Source organism: Beta vulgaris, chromosome 6 (assembly GCF_026745355.1).
Source record: "Beta vulgaris subsp. vulgaris cultivar EL10 chromosome 6, EL10.2, whole genome shotgun sequence".
NCBI lineage: Eukaryota > Viridiplantae > Streptophyta > Magnoliopsida > Caryophyllales > Amaranthaceae > Beta > Beta vulgaris.
This window is the reverse complement of record NC_079207.1, coordinates 14,554,854-14,580,336: the sequence shown is the minus strand read 5'-3', so window position 1 is coordinate 14,580,336 and position 25,483 is coordinate 14,554,854.

Sequence of the window (25,483 nt, the reverse complement as noted above, 5' to 3'; positions counted from 1 at the left end):
CCTCATTTGATGTTCGTTTAAGTCATGCTGCTGTGGGAGGTGTCCTAAGGAGACCAGATCAGCGTTTTATGGCTCTCTTCTCAAGCCCAATCCCGAAAATGGAGATTAACTCAGCCGAAATCTTTGCAATTCTTCGCGCAATCAAAATCTCCATCAGTAGTGACTCAATCAAAGGATCAAGCATCATCATTGAATCAGACTCGGCCAATGCGGTTAAATGGTGCCTTGAAGATTCAAGAGGGCCTTGGAACTTAGCCTTCCAATTAAACTTCATCAGAAATGCTAGAAGGTCATGGCTTAACCTGTCAATAATTCACAAAGGAAGAGAGACCAACCAAGTAGCTGATTGTCTTGCAAAGCAAGGACTTAGGCGTGATGCAGAATTCATAGCATGGCTTTAGTCTCATCTCCGTTAATTCAAAGCCTGATGTATGATGTAGTCCCTTTATCCCATTCCATAATCAAAGTAATCGTTGTATGCCTCTTATTAATGATTATTAATAAAAACTCCTAAAATTATCAAAAAAAAAACTGGAAATAAATTGAAACCAACTGAACAAAAATTGAAACCAACTGAAAAAAATTTGAAACAAACTGAAAAAAATTGAAACCAACTGAAAGTCGTCCGACCAAATATTATGGTCGGACGCGTCTGACCCAATACCTTATCTTTAAGTTTTTATAGTTTCAAGTTAGTTAATGTGTGAAAAAGAATAAATGGGAGGAAGTGTAGTTTGGGATTAACCTGTTTGAATTTCACTTTTCTTAGTTAGGTAAAATGAACCATTCTAAATTATAACCTCTTATAGGTTAACTCAACTAAGTTAGTGGGATAGCACTTTAAGGGATGAGAAGAAGGTAAGGAAATTCCCTCTTCTAAGATCTTTCTAATGGAGATTGAATTCTAACCTCAAGGTTGGATTTATGTAACTATTATTCTGGAGGGGTCGCTTCCTTAAAGCATTAATGTGGTTTGTATTATTGTACAGGAGTTATTACTACAGTCTACAGTACTTGTTAGTCTTCTTCCTTGTTAGCTTTGGGGACTGTGCGTTGGAAAAATTGTGCGGCTTCAGATCAGCGCGTGCGCAATGATTAAAATGAGGAGAGGACTTTTACTTTTGGGGCTTTGCGATGTTACCATCATGACTCGTGAGCTCTTGACTATGGGGCATTCATTCTCAAGAGCGTGACCGTGGTATGTGTTGGTCCAGCTTTCATACTTCTTGTTTAATTGAGTAATTACTATATTAGGGTCTCGTTCTTAGGCTATGTTTAGTTCACCTGAAATTTTTCTGATCTGAACTTATTTGATCTGAATTTATTTTATGTGATCTGAATTTATTTTATTTGATTTGATCTGAACTGATCTGATTTACAAGATCTTATCTTTTAGATTTTTCTCAAAATATAAGAAAAAATATAGTCATGTGGGGTCTTGTTTGATTCGTCTCAATGAGTACTTTATTAATATTCAATTATAATAATTTTTACTAATATGTAATGAAAGATATTTAATAGTAATAATAATTTTTAAATATAAGCATGATCTGAACTGGTCTGATCTGATCTGATTTGATCTGAACTGGTCTGATCTGATCTGATTTGATCTGAACTTATTTTTTCTGATCTGATCTGATTAGATCTAAAATAAGTTCAGATCAGATCAGATCAGAAAAAATAAGTTCAGATCAGATTAGATCAGACCAGATCAGATCAGTTCAGATCAGATTATGCTTATATTTAAAAACTCATTATTATTAAATATCTTTCATTACATATTAGTAAAAATTATAATAATTGAATATTAATAAAGTACTCATTGAGACGAATCAAACAAGACTCCACATGACTATATTTTTTCTTATATATTGAGAAAAATCTAAAAGATTCTCCCTAATTGTGAATGGTGTCAAGATTCTAAGTGAGAAAGATAAAAACCCACATGGCTAAATTATATATTATTATTAATTTTGTCTTCATTTTCTCTCTCCCCTCTCTCCTCTCTACTTTCAAAAACCCTAGCCTCCATTGTTGATTTTTAAAGGGGCTTCCATCGGTTTTTACCGTTGGAAAGCCCCCACCTTTGCTTTTTTATTGTTTTTTAGGTTTCCAATAACGATTTCTCCCTCGAAAGACAGGGTTTTCGATCTCCTTCGTAAGAAAAGGTTTTTCGATCTCTTTCGAAAGACAAGGTTTTTCGACCTCCTTCGAAAGACAGGGTTTTTCTCCTCTTTTAGAGGGGGAATTTCTACAGGTTACAATCCGGGATACTAGATCTAATGGATTGCCGTGAAATTATTTTGTTGGTGAAGAATTATGCGGGATCACAAAGGTTATCAATTTTTCGAATACAGTCAGATGAATCCGACGGAAATCATCCTCACGACTACAAGGGATCGTTAGATTGTCTCTCCAACAAGGCTGTATTTTCCAGCGATATAAGCGAGAGATGTTCCACATTGCAAGATTTGTTTGACGATCGTAGTTTTTATGAAGGAAATTTTTGTTTGATTCAACTTAAGTATTTGTTTGATTCGATTGCTTATGTAGATGTCGTATGACTTTTTATTAATGAATTAATTTTTACTATTCAAAAAAAAAAAAGTGAGAAAGATAAAAAAAATACAAAAGGAGTATTATTATTTACTAGTACATTTGTTCAAAAGAATTATTATTGTTGTTGTTGTTGTAGTACTTATTAATTATTAATATTGGTAATTATTATTAATCTTGTTGTTACCATTATAAATGTCATTGTTATCATTACATTAAGTTATTTTGTTGTTATTAAATAATATAAAATAAAAGCCACGTGTTTAAGAACATAAGATTGACGCAAAAATAAGAAATATATAAAATATGATATCTCAAATTCATGACAACGAAACTACTAAGTTCGGATTACATTTCAAAATAAGCTAAGTGTGAGACACAAATTATAAATTTAGATTCAATATACCTCTTCCTACCGAATTCCAAATCTCTCTAGCTATTTGAAGTTGCACGATATTTATTTCTTTTTTGCTCAAGTCATAGTTGTTTGTATATCTTATTTTATTTTATATGGAAAAAAAGAGTTGAGTTTGCCGACTTCTCAAGTGTGAAACATTTTTTTTAAGGGAAAGTGTGAAACATTGTATAAGTGCTCTTATAAATAATTATTTTTAGTAATAATAATAATTATTATGATTATAATTATTATTGTTGTTCTTATAATAATGATAATAATAATCATTATTATTAATAATAAAAGTTGTGTAAAAGTTGTAATAGAAATAAAATGATAATAATAGTAATACTATAAAGAAGATCTTATAATGTATTGCATAATAATGATTTACAAAGTAATAATATAATAGTAATAATATATTTTATAAAAGATAAGATCTTGTAAATCAGATCAGTTCAAATCAGATCAGATCAATTCAGATTAGATCAGATCAGATCAAATCAGAAAAAAATAAGTTCAGATCAGATCAGAAAAAATAAGTTCAGATCAAATCAGATCAGATCAGATAAGTTCAGATCAGAAAATTTCAGGTGAACTAAACATAGCCTTAGTTTTGTCTTGTAGGTTCAGTTCTGTTTAACTTAGCTTATCATAATTTTAATTTACTTTATTTCAACTAGTTAATTCTCATAGTTTCAATTCAGTTAAATTAAGTTAGGTTCAATCCAAACAAATTAAATTGGGTTCAATTCAATTCAAAAGAATAGCGCATAAGTAACATATATGACTACATGAGTGAATTCATGTAAATATGAAGTATTTGAAATTCTGGATACTTACATCCTTTGTTGTTTAGAAACTTTTCTATAGTAGAGAAATATGGAGATTATATTACCTTAAAAGAAATTGTGGCAATCTTTTGAAGACAAATAAAATAGATAACAAGACAAACATTTTAGGAACATAGAGAATAAAGTTTTAATTATCAAAGTAACTAATATATTAATTGGTACAATAAAAAAAAACTTGATTTTTGATGCAAACACTTAATTATTTTTATAAAACCTTGTTACCACTCATTCATTAAGTTTTGAACTTTAACATATCATATATATATATATATTGATTGAGATAGTGGAGTAGTGGTATTGTTTCTCATCTTATAACAATAAGGTATGGGATCATATCTCATCGAACTCATATTTTTTATACGTTATACGTGCGCGTTATATTAACGTTTTTTTTTCTCAATGAGTTCTTCGTCAATGTTACTAGAAAAAATTTGATTCGAACAGTCATTATATAATTATTTTAAAATATGTTTTGTTAATCAATATTTTCATTGGTTTTTTTAATTAATTGTTCATCATTATTTAAATATAGTATTGAGAGAAGGAAATATAAAGCGGAAGAAAACTTATGCTCAATAAAGCGAAATAATTTGTGTATCAGGTTCAATCGTTGTATATTAATAAATTGGAAGAGCATGATTTATATAATATAGAATAAATAATAACATTTAAAATTAGGTTTTAAATTTTATCCGCATGATCAATAATATGAAATTCGAGTTTTTACTTTTTATCCTGATTGTGTCAATCAATTTAGATTGTCGATTTATTTTTTGATCAAAGTTCTTGATACATGTAAGAAGATGAAATCATTCTCTTTAATTTAACATTTCATTTGAAATTCAAATTCAATTCAATTATTACCTTATTCAATATATATGATAAGTAGGAAAAAGAAAAAATTATTTATTATATATATTGTAATTTAAATTAGTATTAAGGACATATCATACTTTTTGTAAGGGGAACACCATATTACTCCTCCCTTCCTTTATATATATACTAGAATTTTTTGCACGTGATGTGTGCTTGAATTTTTTTCGAAACAAAAACTCGATTTTCTAATAAGAGCCAAAATTCGAACATTAGACATACGAAGTATAATTGCTTTTAGTTGCAAAATTTGATTGGTTTAGTTTTTATCACTCAAGTTTATCACCATTCTTTTTCTTTTTTTTTACTTTTCAAAGTTAAATTCTATGAACAAAATAGAAATTTTATTGAATTTATTTATAATTTCTAATATTATAATTTTTTATTTGATTTTTGAATTAAGTACAATACTTCATAAATTATAAAGAAAGTGGACAGTTTGATTTCAAGTCAATTTTTTCATAGGTTGTAGTTTGTAAGGGCCTGTTCTCCCCAGCTTATTTTCAGTTCAGTTCAGTTCAGTTCAGTTCAGTTCAGTTCAGTTCAATTCAGTTCAGTTCAGTTCAGATCAGTTCAGTCCAGTTCAGACCAATTCAGTTCAGTTCAGCTCTTGACAATACTTTTACTCTCACATATCACTATTCATTTCAGTTCAGTTCAGTTCAATTCAGTTCAGTTCAGATCAGTTCTGTTCTGTTCAATTCAGTTCAGTTCAATTCAGTTCGGTTCAGTTCAATTCAATTCAGTTCAGTTCAGTTCAGTTCAGTTGTTTTATGCCAAAGAGAACAGGCCCTAAGTGAATTATTAAGTTTTTGTAAAGTTTTCTAATTTTAGTGATTTGCATAACATAAATTATACAATTTTATGATTTTAATTGATTTTGTGAGTGATTGTTATAATTATATTTTTGGTATTTTACTTGAAGCCCCCTTTTATTTGTAAAGTGAATTTGTAATTTAGAAAAGGAAAGAGGGCAAAATAGGCATTTCAAAAGAAGACATTATTGCTCCCCCATTCCCTTATATAATATATATATATATACACACACACACACACACACAACACACACACACACCACACACAACACACACACACACACACACACACACACACACACAACACACCACACACACACACACACACACACACCAACACATACACACACACACACACCACACACACACACACACACACACACACAATACAAAAGTTTTACAAGTTGCAACAGTACAAAAGTTCCACAACAATACAAAAGTTCAACAACAATAATATAAAATAATTTTTTAATATAATTTTTTTAAAAAAAATAATAATCGAGTTGTTCACGAGCTTTTCGAGTCGAGCTTTGCTTTGCTTAGCTCAGCTCGTTTAAGTCTCGAGCCAAGTACGAACTTGACCCAAGGCACATCGAGCCGAGTTTTGACCGAGCCGAGCCGAGCCAGGCCCGAACTGTTCGCGAGCTTGTCAGACTCATTATCACCCCTAGTTAGGACTAGGGCTTTTGAATGTGTGATTGTGATTTTTGTGAAAAATGTAAGTTCTCACGAGTTGGTGTTTGAACCGTTAGAGGGAGCCTTGTCCAACTTTCTTTTTTATAAAAAAAAGGGTTATGTAGATGAGGGTTCGAGTCTTTGGTTAGGTCTGACCCGAATCTATAATATGACGACATGACTCAAATCCGACTAAGATCCAACGGGCCTAAAATTTTAGGATTTGGGTCTGAAAAATGGATCTGGATAAGCTACAGGATCCATTGCCATCCGTAATGGTGAAGCTTCTGCAGTAAAGCAACAAGAAACGTGTGAATGCTTAGAACGCCAACTTCTAATAATAGGAAGCATATGCTCCTTGCATGCGAAACTCGTCATTTGGCATGCAAGGGAGCTTCCTAATGTCGAATGGGGTGCATAGCATGTGCATAAGAAGCTTCCGTTCTTGCCTTCTCTAGGTGAATGAGCTTTTTTTTTGAGGGGAAAAGTAGCACTTAAATTAACTTGAGGACAAATTGTCCATCAAAATATAGGGAGCCACCTCCGGGGGGCAATGGTTCTCCCAAATCTGTTCAATCCCAAAAGGGATCAACTTAGCTAGATGATGTGCTACATAATTCCCATCGCGCTTAATATGCGACCACACAACATAATAAAAACAAATACACGAGGATAAAATGCTGGAGGGAGTAATATCTAGGTCTGACAAAAAAATAGCCCGCTTGGAGAGGCGATTAATAACAACTTGACAATTCGATTCCAGAACGATCTCCTGCAGCCCATATCTTTTGCCCAACCTCACAACCATTTCAAGGGCTTTAGCTTTTGCAATTTCAGGAGCCCAATACGCTCTAACACGACGCGTAACAGCAAAGACTACGTCACCATTTGATCTGCGGGCAATGGCACTAAGGCCCACCCATCCTTCAACACCAAGGCATGCATCCACATTTATTTTTATGGCACCTGTTGGGGGAGGAACCCAATGACGTGGGCTGCTGCATGGGGCAGTCATGCTCACTATGTAAATTCGGCCAGCATACTTTGTGTTCTCTTCCACAAACCGTGAGACACGAGCCAATAGAACAGCATGAGAGGTAATTTTGTTGTTAAAAAGCAACTTGTTTCTCTCTCCCCATAAGACCCATGCCAAGTAAGCTCCTTTAATCTTCTATTTGTTATCAAGGCCACACCATTTTTCTAAGATATCACACATAGACGCTACAGGGGAAAAATCAAGTAAACTCTCACACCCACTATCAGACCAAGTATCCGCAATTATAGTACAGTAGAAAATAGCATGGTTCTGCAATTCTGTCATACCACATCCCTAGGGACAACAATCATCATTTGTCATGTGCCGGTATTTGAGGAGACTACGAACAGGAAGAGAATTGGTGCAAAGTCGCCAGAGAAAGTGACGAACCTTTTGGCTAACCTCCAAACTCCAAATATTCACCCAAGATTGGTGAAAATTATCAAGGTTGCCACCTTTCCCGATCATGTAGGCGGTCTTCACCGAGTAATGAGCATCCTTTGTAAAGGCCCATGTAAGTTCATCTTTCACCGGAATCGAACTAAGAGGTGTGCCAAGAATACACCTAATATCCCTCTCATTGAAGAAAGAATCAAGAACCTCCGTCCTCCACTCCATACTCTCTATATCAATCAAATCGCTAACCAGTGATATATTAGGATTTGTTTGCTTTGTTGTTATGGAGCGCATAATTTAGTATTCTTTTAAAAAATATTTTCTAATGAATTGGTAATTGTATCATGAAATTAAATAATATAGTTTCCTATTATCGCATATTCTAGATCTTCATAAAAGTCTAGAATATTTTTTTCTTAAAGAATAGGTAATTCTTTTCACCTTCAGTAAAAAAAATTCGAGTCCATAAGCTCAAATTGTAGTTTCAGTAAGTTTTGATGTGTGTGAAGAGCCAAAAAACCTTTGAGAAACTTTCTCTCCAAGTTTCTCTCAGTGCACGTTAATGTACATGCATTGTCACCATGGCAAGGATGGCGGTGGGGAAATCTCAAGGTGGAGCTCAGGGTAAGCAGAAGGAGAAAGAGAATGGTCTTATATCTGATTCTCAAGCTCTCAAAACGAGGTCTATGGACGAGATTCTGGGCATAGAAGCGATTGACTTTGTGCTGGGTGTGGGAGATGTTCTGAATCCTAAAACTTCCATTCAAGAACTGCAACAAAGATCAGAGATCAGGCATACTTCTAATGAATGGTTGCAATCGATTCATTCACATCATCCTAAAGAAGGTATGGTTCCTATCTATCATCCGATATAAAATTCATTGCAACATAATGTCGAGCAGGTTGATGCTGATAATTTGGATAATGAGATTTTAAATGTTGAGAATCATGATCATGAAATAGAAGTAGAACCTGTTCAGATTGGATTAAAGGATATTCAGGATGAAATAGCTTGTTGGAGATCATCTATAATCTGTTATGTATTAGGAGCTAATCCTCCAATACAGGTTATGGAGGGATTTTTTTGGAGGATTTGGAAGAACATGAATATAGATAAGGTTGCTATGATTAAGAAGGGGGTGTTCTTAGTGAGATTCCATGCAATGGATTCAATGGAGAAAGTATTGGAGGGTCATTATTTCTCCGATAAGAAACCAGTCATACTGAAGGCATGGTCACCTGATATGGACTTTGCAAAGTGGATATTAAAACTCTTCCTGTCTGGGTTAAGTTGAAGCTAGCTCTGAAGTATTGGGGGGAAATTTCACCACACAAGATAGTGGCGCAAATAGGAGACCCTATAAAACGAGATGATACTACTCATAATAGAGAAAAACTGCAATATGCACGCATTTTGGTAGAAATCAAAGTGGATCAAGACTTACCTTAGGTCATTTATTTCATGAATGAACATGGCATCAAGGTGAGTGTTCATGTGCACTATGAATGGAGACCAGTAAGGTGTGAACATTGCAATAACTTTGGTCATGAAGGCAAAGTTTGTAAGCTACAAAGAGTTAGGCAAATTTGGAGGCCTAAACAAGTGGCACATGTAGTTCAGGAACAAAATCCAGAACCAATGCAGCAGGAGGGTCAGCCACAGATACCAGGCGAGAAGCAACTAGCTAAATCTTTAATGTTGGGCAAGGCAGTTGATCCAGAGGGCTTTCAAAAGGCATTAAAACCCATAAAGATGAGAAGTATATCTATTAAACACACCCCTACAGACAATGTGTTTAGTTCATTACTTGATCTAGTTGCAGATGAAAATAACATTGCCAATGCTCTTAGTGTGATAAATGGGGTGAATATGGAGGGGAGGGGAACCTTCCCTATTGGCAATGGATATATTGTTGTGTTGGAATGTCCGGGGGATAAATAATATCAGGAAGCAAGCAGATGTGAAAGCTTATATTCACAACTTGTCATTAGGTATTGTTTGTCTCCTAGAGACTAAGATCAAGGCTGCTAACCTAGGTAGCCTTTACTAAAGAATCTTTACTGGGTGGTGTTTTTCTTCAAACACCAGTAGTTTTGATTAGGGTAGAATAATTCTTGCATGGAGGCCTGGGAGTTTTACAATTAACATTGTAAAAGGTACCAGCCAGTTATTACATTGTCATATCACACCTATGAATGGTGCTTCTAGATTCTTTTGCACTTTTGTGTATGCTTTCAATGAGAGAGAAAAAAGGAGAGTGTTATGGGAGGATCTGAATTATTTGAAAACACAGGAGCCTTGGTTGTTATGTGGAGATTTTAATTGTGTTTTACATTCAGATGAGAGGATTGGTTCCTTGATGATGAGAGAAGGGGATATACAAGAGTTCAGGGCTTGTGTGGATGAATGTCACATAATTGAAATAAAAAGTTCAGGGAATTTTTTCACCTGGAACAATAGCTTGGTTAGCCATTCAAGCTAAGTTACAAACAACAGAGAAACTAACATAAATTGGTATCTCAACTACTAATAAGTGCTTAATGTGTGATGATGAGGTGGAAACACACAATCATTTGTTTTTTCAATGTCTATTTAGCACCAGGTGCTTGCAAGAAATCAAGAGCTGGTTGGGAATTTTAACTCCTACAAAAACACTACCTCAGCTTACCAGATGGATCAGGCGCAGTGGCAGAAGTAAATTTCAGAAGCAGTGTATGAATGCTGGAATTATAGCTCTAGTATACTACATATGCAAAGTAGGAACAAGAGTTTTTGGATGAGCTACAGGCCTACTAATAGAGTTGTAACTAAACTGACTAAGCAGGTTGTTAGGAACATAATAGGAGTTGTTCTACCCAAAAAGATAAGTAGGAGTGATTATACTTGGTTTTTAAGTTTGTAATCTGTCCCTGGAATTGTCAGGTGTTAGTCCTTTCCTTGGTTTAGAGGGGTCCAACCTAGTTGGTTCGTTTTTGCCTTTGGAGAGGGGTATGATGTAATTTGATGCTTTTATGGAATGAAATTATCTTACTTAGCAAAAAAAAAAAAAAAAAAAGATTCATGTGTGTAATTAAATTCTAATAAGTTATTATAAGCTAAATAAATATAGTTTAAGTAAGTTCAGAAAAGATAAGGGGACTTAAATACAACTTAAATATAGATAATAATGTATTGAGGCCCTATTTTATTAGATTGTACTAAGTTACCTTTGTTTTGGTGGAACTGAAATTGCGAAAGAAAATTAATGGGAAATTCTATGTTGTACCCCCGAATTTTTGCGTTTTACACGTTGTACCCTCTCGTTTTGGGACTTACACACTGTACCCTTTAAGTACTTGTAATCTACACGTGATGCCCTTAATGAGTGTTTTAATTTTAACTTTTGTTAACAGCTACTTAAACCCCTTATTAACCTCCTAACTCAACCCCCTAATTAATTTAGCCCCTAATTAACCCCCTAATTGAACCCCATCCAATTTCCACCACCCACCCACCCACCCACCCACTGCCCCCCCTCCACAGCCTCCACAACATCGCCACCACTGAACTCAATCACCCACCCCCACCCCCTCCAGCAACCTTACCCACCTCCATCACCGGTACCCTTAGCCGCCCCTGCCCCACCCACCATCCACCTACGAACCACCCCCAACCACAAATCACTAAAACTACCAGACCACCCAAACACCACCAATACCACCAAAAACCACCGAAATTCATAACTAAAAGTTTGAAACCACCAAATCCACCAGTAAACCACAACCAAAACCAACTCGAAACCCATCAACCTCCACAAACTCAACCGAAAACTTAGCCACAATCACAATCATAAGAAAACCCAGCCTCGAAATTCAAACGAAAACCCATAAAATCAAACCAAATCAAACGAAAACCCACCAAATCAAACGAAAATCCACAAAATCAAACCAAATCAAACCTATAAATCGACCGAATTAGGATCCACAAAAACAAACAAACTCAAAAATCAAGCCCACTGAATAAGAACGAAAATCAAACCAATAAAATACAAAATTTAAAATCGGATTCTAAAAATGGTGTTGGTGGTATTTTCGGTGGATTAGTAGTGTTTTTGGTGGTCGTCGGTGGTGATTTCGGCTGATGTGGTGTTGTGGTGGTTGTCGATGGTGTTGTAGTTGTTGGCGTTGTGGTGCGGGAAGTAGGCGGGGCAGTGTGTGGGTGGGTCGGTGGTGGAAATTGGATGGGGTTCAATTTGGGGCTAAATTAATTAGGAGGTTGAGTTAGGAGGTTAATTAAGGGGTTTAAGTAGCTGTTAACAAAAGTTTAACAAAAGTTAGAATTAAAACACTCATTAAGGGCATCACATGTAGATTACAAGTACTTAAAGGGTACAGTGTGTAAGTCCCAAAACGAGAGGGTACAACGTGTAAAACGCAAAAAATCGGGGGGTACAACATAGAATTTCCCAAAATTAATTGAGCTGAATTGAAACTATGTTCAAGAAAACAAGATGGACGGAAGTGAGACCCTATTCTTTTGGGCTGAATAAAACGAAAACAAATTGAATTAGATTGTACTAAAATAAAATTGTGATAGGAACTAAAACGATATTGTACCCAAACTAAAAGGACATTGCTACACCTATCCACTGGGTAGACAACCCACTACTAATAGAGCATTAATAAATACTACTCCCTCCGTTCAAAAATTTAGTTTTCATTTTGGATGTACCAAAATATAGTTCCCATTTTTATATTTAGTTCCACATTTTTCCATAATTCGTCTAGAAAAACCGTGTCCCATAGTTTATTTGCTTCTTGAATTTTGTTTTTCATTTGTTTATTCAACCAAAATTGTACAATTAATGCTCTTCACCAATTATTCTTCATTCTCTCTCCCAAAATCATCTTTTTCATACAATATTTATTTAAATAAACAAAAAATCTTTATTATCTCTCTTAGATTCTACATACATAACTTACCGTGAAAAAAAAAATGCAAACCATATTATTTTGGGACAAAGCGAGTAATAATGTTGAGTTGAATTCTACTATTATAACCCTCAACAAGTCTTTATTAATGATGCGTAGTCTACCAGGTGAATATATTAATTTTTTCCAAAAGAAAAGGGTATAAAAAGAGTTAAATTGAGTTGTCCAAAATAATATGACTACATTGACTCTGTTATCAAAAGTTGCAAATGCAATAATATAAGGCACATTAAAAAAGGATGGGTGCTAACCGAGGGCCTGAACCTTATGTAAGGACATGTTTAGGCAGTTGTAGCTTCGTCCTTGGCTCTCTAATCAAGGGGCCTAGACCTTGTAGAACTTTGACCGCCTTTATGCATGTATTAATAGCAGAAAGTTATAATTATTTCATGGCTATCCTCCCAAAAGAAGACCAGGGACGCTCTAACCAGGGTCTTTACATCGTCATAGCATACGTGTTCTTTCCTTCAGACGTTGGAGTTTGATTATCATCGAGTGGGCACGTATGGCTTCAAAAGTGTGTTATTACACATTGCCCTACTCTCTCAGTATATAATTACTGGTTGAGAAATAAGGTTGAATTGGTGGGTGTGAGGTTTTCCTTAAATTATGTAATAGCCTAATAGGGATTCGATTTTTAATTCTTATAAGAATGATTTTCAACATTTCCTGTTTTTTATGAGAGTTCTCCTTACTTAAAAATATATGTAATTACTCATTACTACATCTTTTTTATCGGCTCCGGACTTTTAAATTGAGAGAAATCGAATTGAAAGTAAACTGAAATGAGATAAACTGAATTGCTAAGAGTAACTAAATTGAATTGAAACTCAATTAAACTAAAAATAAGTCCAAAAGAATAAGGCCTTATACCTGCAACATACTACCTTTATTTCACAATATATCCATATTTTGCTTTTACACCTAATCCAACATATTTTTTGAATATTGATGTAATACTTGTCTATAAATAAAAATTGTACAATATCCATTAATTATTTTACAAAGAAAGAAGACAATCTATTACAATAAAAACATTGAAAATCGTTATCATATGATAAAATACTACTATCTCTGTTCTTATTTATTCTACACAGTTTGCTTTTCATTAGAACCAAGTAAAAAGTAAAAAAGTAAAATAGAGATGAAAGGAATTATGAAAAGTGGGGGAGTAAGAAGTACCAAAAGTAAATAAAAAATAGAGGAGAGAGATAAATGTGTTAGGTGGAAGGTTTTAAGTGGGTTAATTTATTTGATGAGGTACTACACAGGGACAAAAGTGGAAAATAATAATTGTCCATATTACCTTGTATAGACAAAGTAAAAGTGTAATCATTAATAATAAAAGAAAAATGATATACATAGCCCTTAGGGCTATGTATAAGAAGCTTAAAATAGAAATAAAAATTTGAATCAAGCATTTATTACCTCAAATAATGTAAAATTTTGTCATGAATTCATAAAATGTTTCCATTTTAAGACATGTATTTAATGCTTATATGTAACCCTTAGGGCTACATATATGACTCTGAATCTCTCCTCATTATTGAATGATCCACTATATGATACTACTCATTAATCAATTAATTAAATAAAAAGACTCTATAACAATCAAAATATTGAAAACCAAAGGAGATAATTAGGAAAAATAAAAAATCAAACAACGATCTATATTTCATTATAACTAAAATGACAAAAAATTATGAATCATAATTTACATCATGTTTGGTAGTCGCATTTTATTTTATATTTTACAAAACCTTCATCTGTGTTGGTAACTTTGAAGAGAATATAACAAGGTTATGACTTATGATTAGTAAGATTTAAGAAATAAAACATAGAAGGGCAAAAATTCAAAAATAAATCTAAAAATTTCATATTTCCTCCGTTCTGTTTTAAATGAAACATTGTGCAAAATGACACTATTCATTGATCAATTTTGACTCCAATTTATTGCCATTATATAAAGAAAAACATAGTCAAGTGGAATCTTGTTAGATTCGTCTCGATGCATACTATCAAATTATAACTTTTTATATTTTTTACGTGTGCACAACTAAAGATATTAATGATTAAAGAAGCGCGTTGGGTTGCGTGAAAAAACAAACGTTTCATTTAAAACAGAACGGAGGAAGTATTAGGTTTTGATTATTTTATTCCAAATTGGGAGTAGTTGTAAACAAATTAAAACATTTTATTTTAAAGATTCCAAGTTTATTTTAAGACAAAAACCTAGCTGAAGAAATGTAGAAACGGATTGGCTGAAAATGGGATGATATTGTCTCATTTTATGTGTAGGCTTAACAATTATGGCATTATCACAATTTTAAATACGCCATTTTCTAATGAATGTATTTAATTATTTCTAGATGAGGTATCCTTAATATATCCTTATGCTTCAAGTCTGAATATATTCTGGAAAGCAGCATGCTGGAATGCCTAATCAGATCGGGTTGTAAAGCAACGGATATAAAAGATCCATGCACTAAAGTACATGGAGTCCCTTAATAGTTAATATGGTGGTTGGGTAATTAATACTACTATTTTCTTTATGTTTTTAATTTTTAAATCTCTTTCTCTCTTATACTGTACGCCTAAGACTATGTTTAGTTCACCTGAACTTATCTGATCTAATCTTATTTTTTCTGATCTGATTTGAACTGATCTGATTACAAGATATTATCTTTTAGATTTTTCTCAATATATAAGAAAAAATATAGTCATGTGGGATCTTGTTTGATTCGCCTCAATGAGTACTTTATTAATATTCAATTATTATAATTTTTACTAATATGTTATGAAAGATATAATGATTTTTAAATATAAGCAAAATCTGAACTGATCTGATCTGAACTTATTTTTTCTGATCTGATCTGATTAGATCTGAAATAAGCAAAAATAAGGTGAACTGAACATAGCCTAAAAGACCCATGCCGTCATGCATTGTGGTCAACACACGTGGACATGATAATGCTTCCCATGCAATGGAAAAGAAATATTGCTTTACTAAATCGCAATCATTGGTCTGCCACTACCTTTGGGTAACCCGCACGAGTGGTTAGGCAATAATCAACTCATTTCTTCCCTCCCTCCCTCTTTTTTTTTACCACTCTTCCCCACCTGTACTCCCTCCATTTTTTACCATTTGTATTGGTAGACTTGGATGTATCATTAAGGGTGGATGAGTTCGATATTTAGAGAGGTCTAAATTTGATCTAATGGGTCTGGTGAGTTTTGTGTCTAAAATGAATTTCAAACTTATTAAGGCTATGTTCAGTTCACCTTATTTTTGCTTATTTCAGATCTAATCAGATCAGATCAGATCAGATCAGAAAAAATAAGTTCAAATCAGATCAGTTCAGATTATGCTTATATTTAAAAATCATTATATCTTTCATTACATATTAGTAAAAATTATAATAATTGAATATTAATAAATTACTCATTGAGACGAATCAAACAAGACCCCACATGACTATATTTTTTCTTATATATTGAGAAAAATCTAAAAGATAAGATCTTGTAATCAGATCAGTTCAAATCAGATCAGATCAGAAAAAATAAGTTCAGATCAGAAAATTTCAGGTGAATTAAACATAGCCTAAGTGTTTTTATCATCTTTGTTAATATGTAAAAAAAAGGTTTCGTGGAACTAGTCTAATCTGGCTCTGAATCTAACAAACTCGTATCCAATTTCGATTTTTAACACCCTGAGCCGACCTAAATCCAATAGGTCTCAAAAATCTAGACCCAAATCTTTAGAATTGGGTCAGGCCCAACCGAGTCTGAATCGGGACTTGGGTCCTTGCCCATTCTTATGTATCATGAACAAACTGTCCCTTTTTTGTTTTATTTAGTTAAAATTCAGTTAGTTTTTGTTCTTGGTTGGGTAGAGGGTTTATTCTATTTAACATATTTTTAATGAACTTGTTATACCTTATTTTGTGAGAATATCATATCTTATTTTTGTCAAACTGAATTATCTGAACTTATTAGACCTTATTTTATGAAAATATCATGCCTTATTTTTGACGAATTGAATTTATCTGCACTTATTAGACCGTGTCAGTTCTTATTAGATCTTATCAAACTTTTATAATTTTTATTCAGATTTTAATGATACAAAGCATGTATTTACAAACATGAAAATTAAAGAATCGGAAAAATTGACAATAGAGGTCTGAACTTTGGGTGATAATTTTTAAAAGGTCTGAACTATTGATTAACCTGTGTAGGTCCCAACTTTAGGAGGTCTTAACTTTTAGCGGGCCTCGACGACTTAAAACTGAAGATTTTTTTTAAATCTCACCTAGTTCCTACACCCCTCCCTCAATTAACCCTTCTGATGTGACCCAAGTTTTACAAGTGATGACCTATTAAGCTAGTTTTAAGTCACTAAGGCCCGCTAAAATTTAAAGACCCCCTAAAGTTGGGACCTACACAGGTTAATCAATAGTTCAGACCTTTTAAAAATTATCACCCAAAGTCCAGACCTCTATTGTCAATTTTTCCTAAAGAATAAATGAGAAGATTTCTTTGAGATGGATGAAGTATATATTTTCAATGAAATACCAGTTCTTAATTGTTACCTTAAAAAGAAAGGTACTAAGGAAATTGAAGTGATATCAGGCAGCATTAGCAGCCTTATTTCACTAAATTCATGTCTTAGTCACCTCCACGATGCTTACTTATAGCGTCTTTAATTGTTATCCAAAAGAATTTTCTAGCAATCATCTAAAATTATATTAATTCAAGCTTTGTCAAAGCACTTTGCGGAAAAGAGTCAAACAAAACGATGTTAGAGTTACATAAACAATTCCAACGACCTAACAGATGGGTTACAACATCATCCTCTCGCTTAATATGAGAGATAGAAAAAGAAACAAAATCACCGGCCAACCTATCAACATCATTGTTAGATTTGGGAAAACTCCTTAATTGGAGTGATTACCATTGATCAATATTTATAGTATTACATCCTAGGATAATCCTATTAGGATTATGCGATTTCTACAAAGTATATCTCTAACAACAAAGTATATCTCTAGGAACAAAATATATCCTACATTTATATTCTATCACACCCCCACAGTCGGAGCGGGAGGAGGGCGAACGCTGAGACTGGACTTGAAATCCAAAAATAATTGCCGCGGTAGACCTTTTGTGAAAATGTATGCAAACTCATATCGAGTAGGAACATGCAACACCCAGACGTGACCCAGCACAACTTTTTCCCGAACAAAGTGTATATCCATCTCAACATGTTTAGTGCGTTGGTGTTGTACCGGATTGCGAGATAAATAAATAGCACTGACATTATCACAATAAACAATAGTAGCCTGTCGTAGTGGACAATGTAACTCCAAAAGAAGAATACGTAACCAACAAGCTTCCGCGACAACATTAGCGACACCCCGATATTCTGCCTCGGCACTGGATCTAGAAAGAGTAGGCTGACCCTTAGACTGCCAAGAAATAAGGTTATCACCAAGAAAACAACAATAACCAGAAGTGGAACGTCGAGTGTCAAGACACCTGCCCCAATCAGCATCAGTATAAGTAATCAAGCGCAACTGAGTAGTAGGATATAAATGTAAGCCATGATCAATGGTTCCCTGAATGTAACGCAGGATACGCTTTAATGCATTATAATGAGTCTCTCGGGGATCATGCATAAAAAGGCATACCTGCTGAACTGCACGCATATGCTATATTAGGACGAGTAAAAGTGAGATACTGCAAAGCACCTACTAAACTACGATAGTGGGTCGGATCAGCAACAGGTGGACCTGAATCGGCACTGAGCTTAGAGTTAGTGTCAACAGGAGTCGCGGCTGGCTTACAGGTGCCCATACCACAGCGCTCCAATATTTCCTAGGCATATTTTTTCTGAGAGAGTAGCATGTAGGAAGGTGTGCGAGTAACTGAAATACCCAAAAAATAACTGAGGGGACCCAAATCAGACATAGGGAATTCAGTTTTCAAGTGAGCAATGATATGGTCCCGCAAAACATCAGAAGAGGTACATAAATTAATATCATCAACATAGAGAAGAAGATATGCCATATCATTACCCTTATGGAACGTGAATAAAGAGTTGTCACTCTGAGCAACAACAAAACCCATCTGAAGAAGAAACTGCGCAAAACGCTGATACCAATCCCGGGGAGCTTGTTTGAGGCCATAGAGAGCCTTGCGCAGGTGACAAACATAATGAGGAAATCACTTATCAACAAACCCTGGTGGTTGATGCATATAAACTGTTTCCTGTAGGTCACCATGTAAAAATGCATTTTTGACATCAAGCTGATGAATAGACCAGTTGCGAGCCATAACTAACCCCAACACTGTACGAACCATAGCAGGACGAACAACTGGACTAAAAGTTTCATCACAATCAACACCAACCTCTTGAGACCTGCCATCACAAACATGTCGAGCTTTGTGCCTTGAAGGTCACCTTTGTCATTTTCTTTATGATGAGTATAAATCCACATGCAATTTACAATATTCACCCCAGAGGCCTAGGTACTAATTCCCATGTCCCAGTATTAATTAAAGCACCATATTCATGCATCGCCGCATTCCAATTGGGGTCAGTCATGGCGACTTTGTGGGACTTTGGAATAGGCGAACGGGAGAGAGGGGAAGATGTGGCTAGAGAATGGAGATTGTATTTCGAATCGGGCTTGGAAATGCCGAATTTGAGACGTGTATGCATGGTATGAGGAGAAGGTGGGGCTGGGCGCATGGGCCGTCGCTGCGGGAGGCCACACAAGGGAGGAGGAGTATAGCAGGGCTGGGCTAAAAAGGAGGCTTGTGTACGCACAGGGGGAGTGCGTAGGTTTGGGCCCAGTGCCCGGGAAGACACGCGGGGGGGTTTGTAAATGGCCTGGAGAATGGGGGGCCAACAGAGGAGGTCTGGGGGCGGGGTGGAGATACAGTCATACGGACAAGGCGAGGCTGAGCTGGGCCAGGCCCAGACGCGAGGCGAGGCCAGTTGGGGTTCAACATGGGGCTGGGGTCGGTTGTGTCGAGAAAAATGTAGTCCAAGTGTTAGTTAGCCGAAAGATTTACAAAGGGAAAAGTGTTTTCATCGAAGTTAACGTCTCGGGATAGGATGATTTTATTTGTGGTCAGATCAAGATACCTGTAGCATCGGTGATGGGATGGGTAGCCCAAGAAAACACATGGAGTGGACCGAGAGCCAACTTATGGGGAGCAATAGATGATAAATTCGGAAAACACAGACAACCAAAGACCCGAAGATGAGCATAAGACGGGACTTTCCCATACAGGCGTTCAGCAGGAGTAATATTAGGAAGGGTCGTAGTAGGTAAGAGATTGACAAGGTAGGTAGCTATTTCAAGGGATTCTACCCAGTAGGGAGGAGGGATAGATGCATGACATAAAAGAGTGCAAGACATATTATTTAGTGTTTTGAGCATGCGTTCAGCTTTACCATTTTGAGATGAAGTATGGGGACAAGAGAAACGAAAAATGATTCCATGTTGAGCACAAAATAACTTAAATGGTGTATTGTCAAATTCATGGCCATGATCTCATTGGAAAGCTTTAATCAGACGTTCAAATTGGGTGTTAACATAATGGCGAAAATTAATGAAAGTTTGATACACGTCAGATTTGAACTTGAGAGGAATTGTCCACACATAATGGGTAAAATCATCTAATAGCACTAAATAGTATTTATTATGACCTTGTGAACTACGAATAGGAGAGGTCCATAAATCAGCATGGATAATATCAAAAAAGCAGAAATTGTTGTACTATTAGATTCATGAAACGGTAAACGTAGGTGTTTGCCTATTTGACAAGAATTGCAGAAACCCGAAATAGAAGTGTTATTACATGAAATTAACTCTCTAGACCAAAGAAAGCTTAAAACTTGGGAGCTAAGATGCCCGAGTCGACCATGCCATGTAGAGGAGGGTGATGCCGTGAGGGCAGTAGCAAGACAGGTGGTAAATGTGGTGGAGCTAACAGGATATAAGTCCCCCGAACTATGGCAACGTGCTATTTGAGTCCCCGTGCGAAGGTCCTTCACAGAAAACCCATAAGGATCAAATTCTATGGATGCATGATTGTCAATGGTGAATTTTCGGACAGAGATTAAATTTTGGATGATTTGTGGAGCAAATAAGACATCACAAAGGGTTAAGGGGGGATGAGGGGAGGGTAGAGTTGACTGACCATATCCAATAACAGGAATGCGATGACCATTACCAACTAAAAATGAATATTGATGCTGGAATTAAAAAAGGGCATAAGAGTACCTGAATTATGTGTCATATGGGTGGTTGCACCAGAGTCCATGTTCTAAGAGTTGTCTTGTGGCGAAGTCATGGTGGCAAAAGAATTAGCTAGTTCAGTTGGGTTGAGCAACGGGCCATACTTAGAGTAGTGGGCCGGATAGGCCTGTTGTGCGTGCAAAGGGGTGCGTTGTCCCTGCTGGGCCGCATACGCGGGCTGTGTGGGGGGACGAGGGAAACCGTAGGCGGGCTGCTGAGGATACGGGAAGGGTGGGTGGGCCCAAGTAGAAGAGGGCCACTGCTGAGCGTTGGGCCACTGGGGAGCTGGGCCAGTCCACTAGCCAGGAGCAATAGGCTGCGGTCCTTGATGTTGCGACTGGGAAGTCGAGTTTCCGCCCCGACCTCGACCACGGCCACTACCCCCTGAACCGCCACGTTGGCCCCCGTACGTCGGAGGAGACGGCTACGACGGCGCCGACTGTACCGGTGGCTGGACGGAAAGGTTGTGGACAACAAAACTCGCGGTGTGGGCCATTTTGTCACTCGAACGTCGAGTTTCTTCCAACAGGAGGCGGGAGCGGGCTGTTTCAAAAGTAGGGAGGGGTTTAATTTGTTGTATCATAGTGGTGACGACATCATAGTCGGTATTGAGGAGGCCATTGACAAGGCGCAGAACAAGCTTTTGCTCAGAAACCGCATGATCAACATTAGCTAATTGATCCTTCAAAGTTTTTAATTTCTGACAATAGGAGGAAACATCAGAAAATTGCGAAAGATGAAGGTTGTTGAATTGATTTTCAAGATAGACGTCCCGAGTTGCTTTATTATCTTGAAAAATTCCCTTTAATTTATCCCTGACCTGTTGTGCGGTATCCCCACGATGAAGAACAATTTGCAGGAGGTCAATAGAAATCGTGCCATAAATCCATTGTTTGACAACCGAGTCAAGTCGGTCCCACATTGAATGCGATACATTAGCTGGGCGCGTAGTAGTAGGGTCGATATGATCGAGCACGTTGTAGGCATGAGCATGGCATTCAAATAATTCCACCCAATTGGAATAGTGCACCTTGTCGCAATCGAGTATTAAAGGGATGGAATTGCGAATGTTATTGATCGATAAAGCAGGATGGTAGACGTGGGAGGGCGATTTAGAGGAGGAGGTGGGTTGCTCAGGTTCCATCATGGCGCGGAATTGGCAGATGACGCAGCACAACCAGGTTGGAAGCGGCGGAAGGCAGTAGGCAAGGCCTAGGATAATAAAAACGAACGTGGAAAAAAACGTAAAACGTATTCTAAGCCTATAGCTGTGATACCATGTTAGATTTGGGAAAACTCCTTAAATTAATTGGAGTGATTATCATTGATCAATATTTATAGTATTACATCCTAGGATAATCCTATTAGGATTATGAGATTTATACAAAGTATATCTCTAACAACAAAGTATATCTCAAGAAAAAAATATATCCTATATTTATATTCTATCAATCATCAAAGACATGAAACAAAGGTGCAACACCCTCCTGCTTGTTTTTTTACTGTATTGACCAGCATAAGAGCATCTCATTAAAGCATTAGACTATCATACCCGAAGCGGAGCGCCAACTCCACTACATACTGAGTCGCCATTGCCTCAGCCAAAGTTGCATCCCACTTCATTTGCTACTCTCTTTGTGCCCATCATCACTATACTGCCCAAGCAAGGTGTAGTGTCAGCTTACCAATATAGGGTTGTTGCATTACTAAAACAATTGTATATAGTTGCGTTTTTTAAATGGCCTGTTGCGGTGGATTTCACACCGTCGCAAATCAAGGCGCAGTAATAAATGGTCCTAAAACCGCATCAATAGGTTTAATTTGTTGTTGCGGTTGTGGCCCAAAACCGTAATGATAGATATTAGTATAGGTTAAAAAAATTTGCATTTTGCCATCAAATTTGAAAGAGAAAAATATTGGAAGAAAATAAAAAAACAACAAATTGAGAGTAATGACCAAAAACTATTTAATGTGCTTATTCAAAAATATCCAGCTGATACAAAATAATAGAAAATTACACAAATAAAATTAAAAATTAGAAATTCTAACATCATATTAATTCTAAAAATAAAAAAATCCAATAAAATAAAATATCATCCTAACATATCTAGATAAAATAAATAAAAAACCTAACTACAAAAGAAAAAAAGAAAAAAGATGAACGACGAGTGGCGACCCGCAAAAACTCTGATTTGACACGTAAATTATTTTTGAAATAAGATGACTTTGAATTTGAGATGCGAGTCTCTGATTCCGAGCTTGAATCAATCGAATTCAGGGACAGTCTGGAGTTGTGGTCGAACAACGATTGTTAATAACGCTGGAGATTGGCGGTTTTCATGTGGTCGAGCGGCGGGCTACATGTGGTTGAGGGTCGGGCTTCATGTGGTCGAACAACGAGCAACAAGTGTCGGATTCTTATGGGCAAGGGACGAGCACCTGGGCCATTAAAAGTGTTGGTGATGGTCTGATGGACGACTAGATGGCGAGGCTACTTAGATGACGAGAGGCGAGAGGAAGAGAGCTCGAAGGAAGAGAGGAAGCTCGAGATTTGAAATAGGACGAGAGGAAGCTCGAGATCTGAAGGAGGGGAGATAAAGAGTTAGGAGGGAGAACAAGTAATAAAGGGAGAAGGAGCCGGGAGGAGTGAGACTTGTAAAACAGTGCCCAACATAAGACTTGTAATACAGAGTCCAACATAAATGAACATAAAACTCTAGCGTGACTTTTAAAATCAACCTATTGTTGCGGTATTTTTTAAAACCACAAAAATAAATAAATGATAAAAAAAATTATCTCCTTGATGCGCTTTCTTTAAAAAAATCGCAGCAACAGGTTATGCCACACACTTTTTTCCCTATTCACACAGTATGTTATAGTATATTGTTGTGTATAGGTAAACCGAAACAATTCAATAGCAGCAATACACAATTATTATGCTAGTGTTGCTTTAAGCAGGTGATATACCATTGGCTTACCATATGGGGTTTTTTGCTTGGAAAATAGTTGGTTAAAGAAGTTTAGATAACTAAATGGGTACTGGCTTTACCATTAAAGATTTTCGTCCTATTGAAAATAATTAAATAGGAATAAATCTTTAAAAGTTCAAATTTCAGTTTTAAAACTTGTAGTGCTAAATCCATTATCAAATTTTAAATTTTAAACTAAATTATAGATTTAGAAATCTATGAATAATTTTGAATATTTTCCTCCAATTTTAATTCTTTATCAATTTAACTATTGCACTATGTATAAACTCCATCTATTTTTCAAAAGATACAACATTTTGACTTACACCCTTGTCAACTTATAACTTTAATTAATGTTTAAAGCATCTACTCCCTCTATTTCTTTTTAGTTTACACACTTCACTTTGGCGGAGAAACAAAGATAAAGTCTAAAAGTATGAGAAAGAAACTTCAACGGTGGAGAGAGAAAGTGAAAATTAAGAGAAATAAACTAAAAATGGATTGAAATTAAAAAGGAAGTGCCATGATAGGAAAGAAATGATAAAGTAGATGGGACATGTTATCAACTATCGAAAAGGCAATAGTGTGTCGATTAAAAAAAAGACCAAAAAGGAAAGTGTGTAGAATAAAAAGAAAATGAGAGAGTAGTAGTTTAGATTATAAAAATTTAATAGTTTTTAAATATACATTACAAATTCAACATGTTGCATATTTAATTTTATTGTGTATATTAGTCAAAGAATTTCGTTCAAAGCTGATACATGAAAGTCAAAATTTTCCAACTTCAAAAAAATAGAGAAATTACTAGCTTTAGTAAAAAAGAAATTGGACAGCTTTATCAAAAAAAGTATAATTAATTAAAATTTTGTTGAATTTACCTCAATGCACAGTTCTAAGCATCAAAGTTCTAAAGTTTTACTAATAGTTAATAATTAGAAATATTAATGATCAAAATTAACTTACATTAATAACCGTGAAATTCCACATAACAGGGTAGAAAAACTATAGAAGTTTCTCTTTTATAAGTTAAGAATAACATCTAAAACTTTCATGATATATAAAAAAACCACACAAGCATGTCATATCACCATAAAAAATTCGAAATGAAAGGGAATTTTGGAATGGCTATTGTAGGTCGATTTTTATTGCCTACGCGGGATGAGCGCGTGTTTGACTACCTCATTGTGAAAGTTTTATTTTGAAAATCGTTTTGAAATAAAGAAGTCGCCAACAAGTCTTTAAAGTAAACTTATAAACATAATTGGATATTGGAAAATCATAGGGATAACTTAGGGACAACTTGACTTATCCAATATAGATTTTCCTGTAATGACTCTATAATGATCAATGAACCAAAAATTGACTCCAGGGGTGATGGTATGAATATGATTAGGAATCAAACTCTCTTATTGATTGCCTCTACTTAATACGATTCATGTCGAGTATTATGCAATTAAACAATGACACAATATGTTTGAGTTATATAAGAATTAGTCTACATTGGTTCAGTAGATAATACATAAAAAAAATAATTTTTGGTGACATGTTATTTAAGCAATCAAATTACAAGGAACATAATCCAACTGTCTAGTTTATCTAAATTTAGCATTAAAATATTAATTTAAGTTTTGTAAT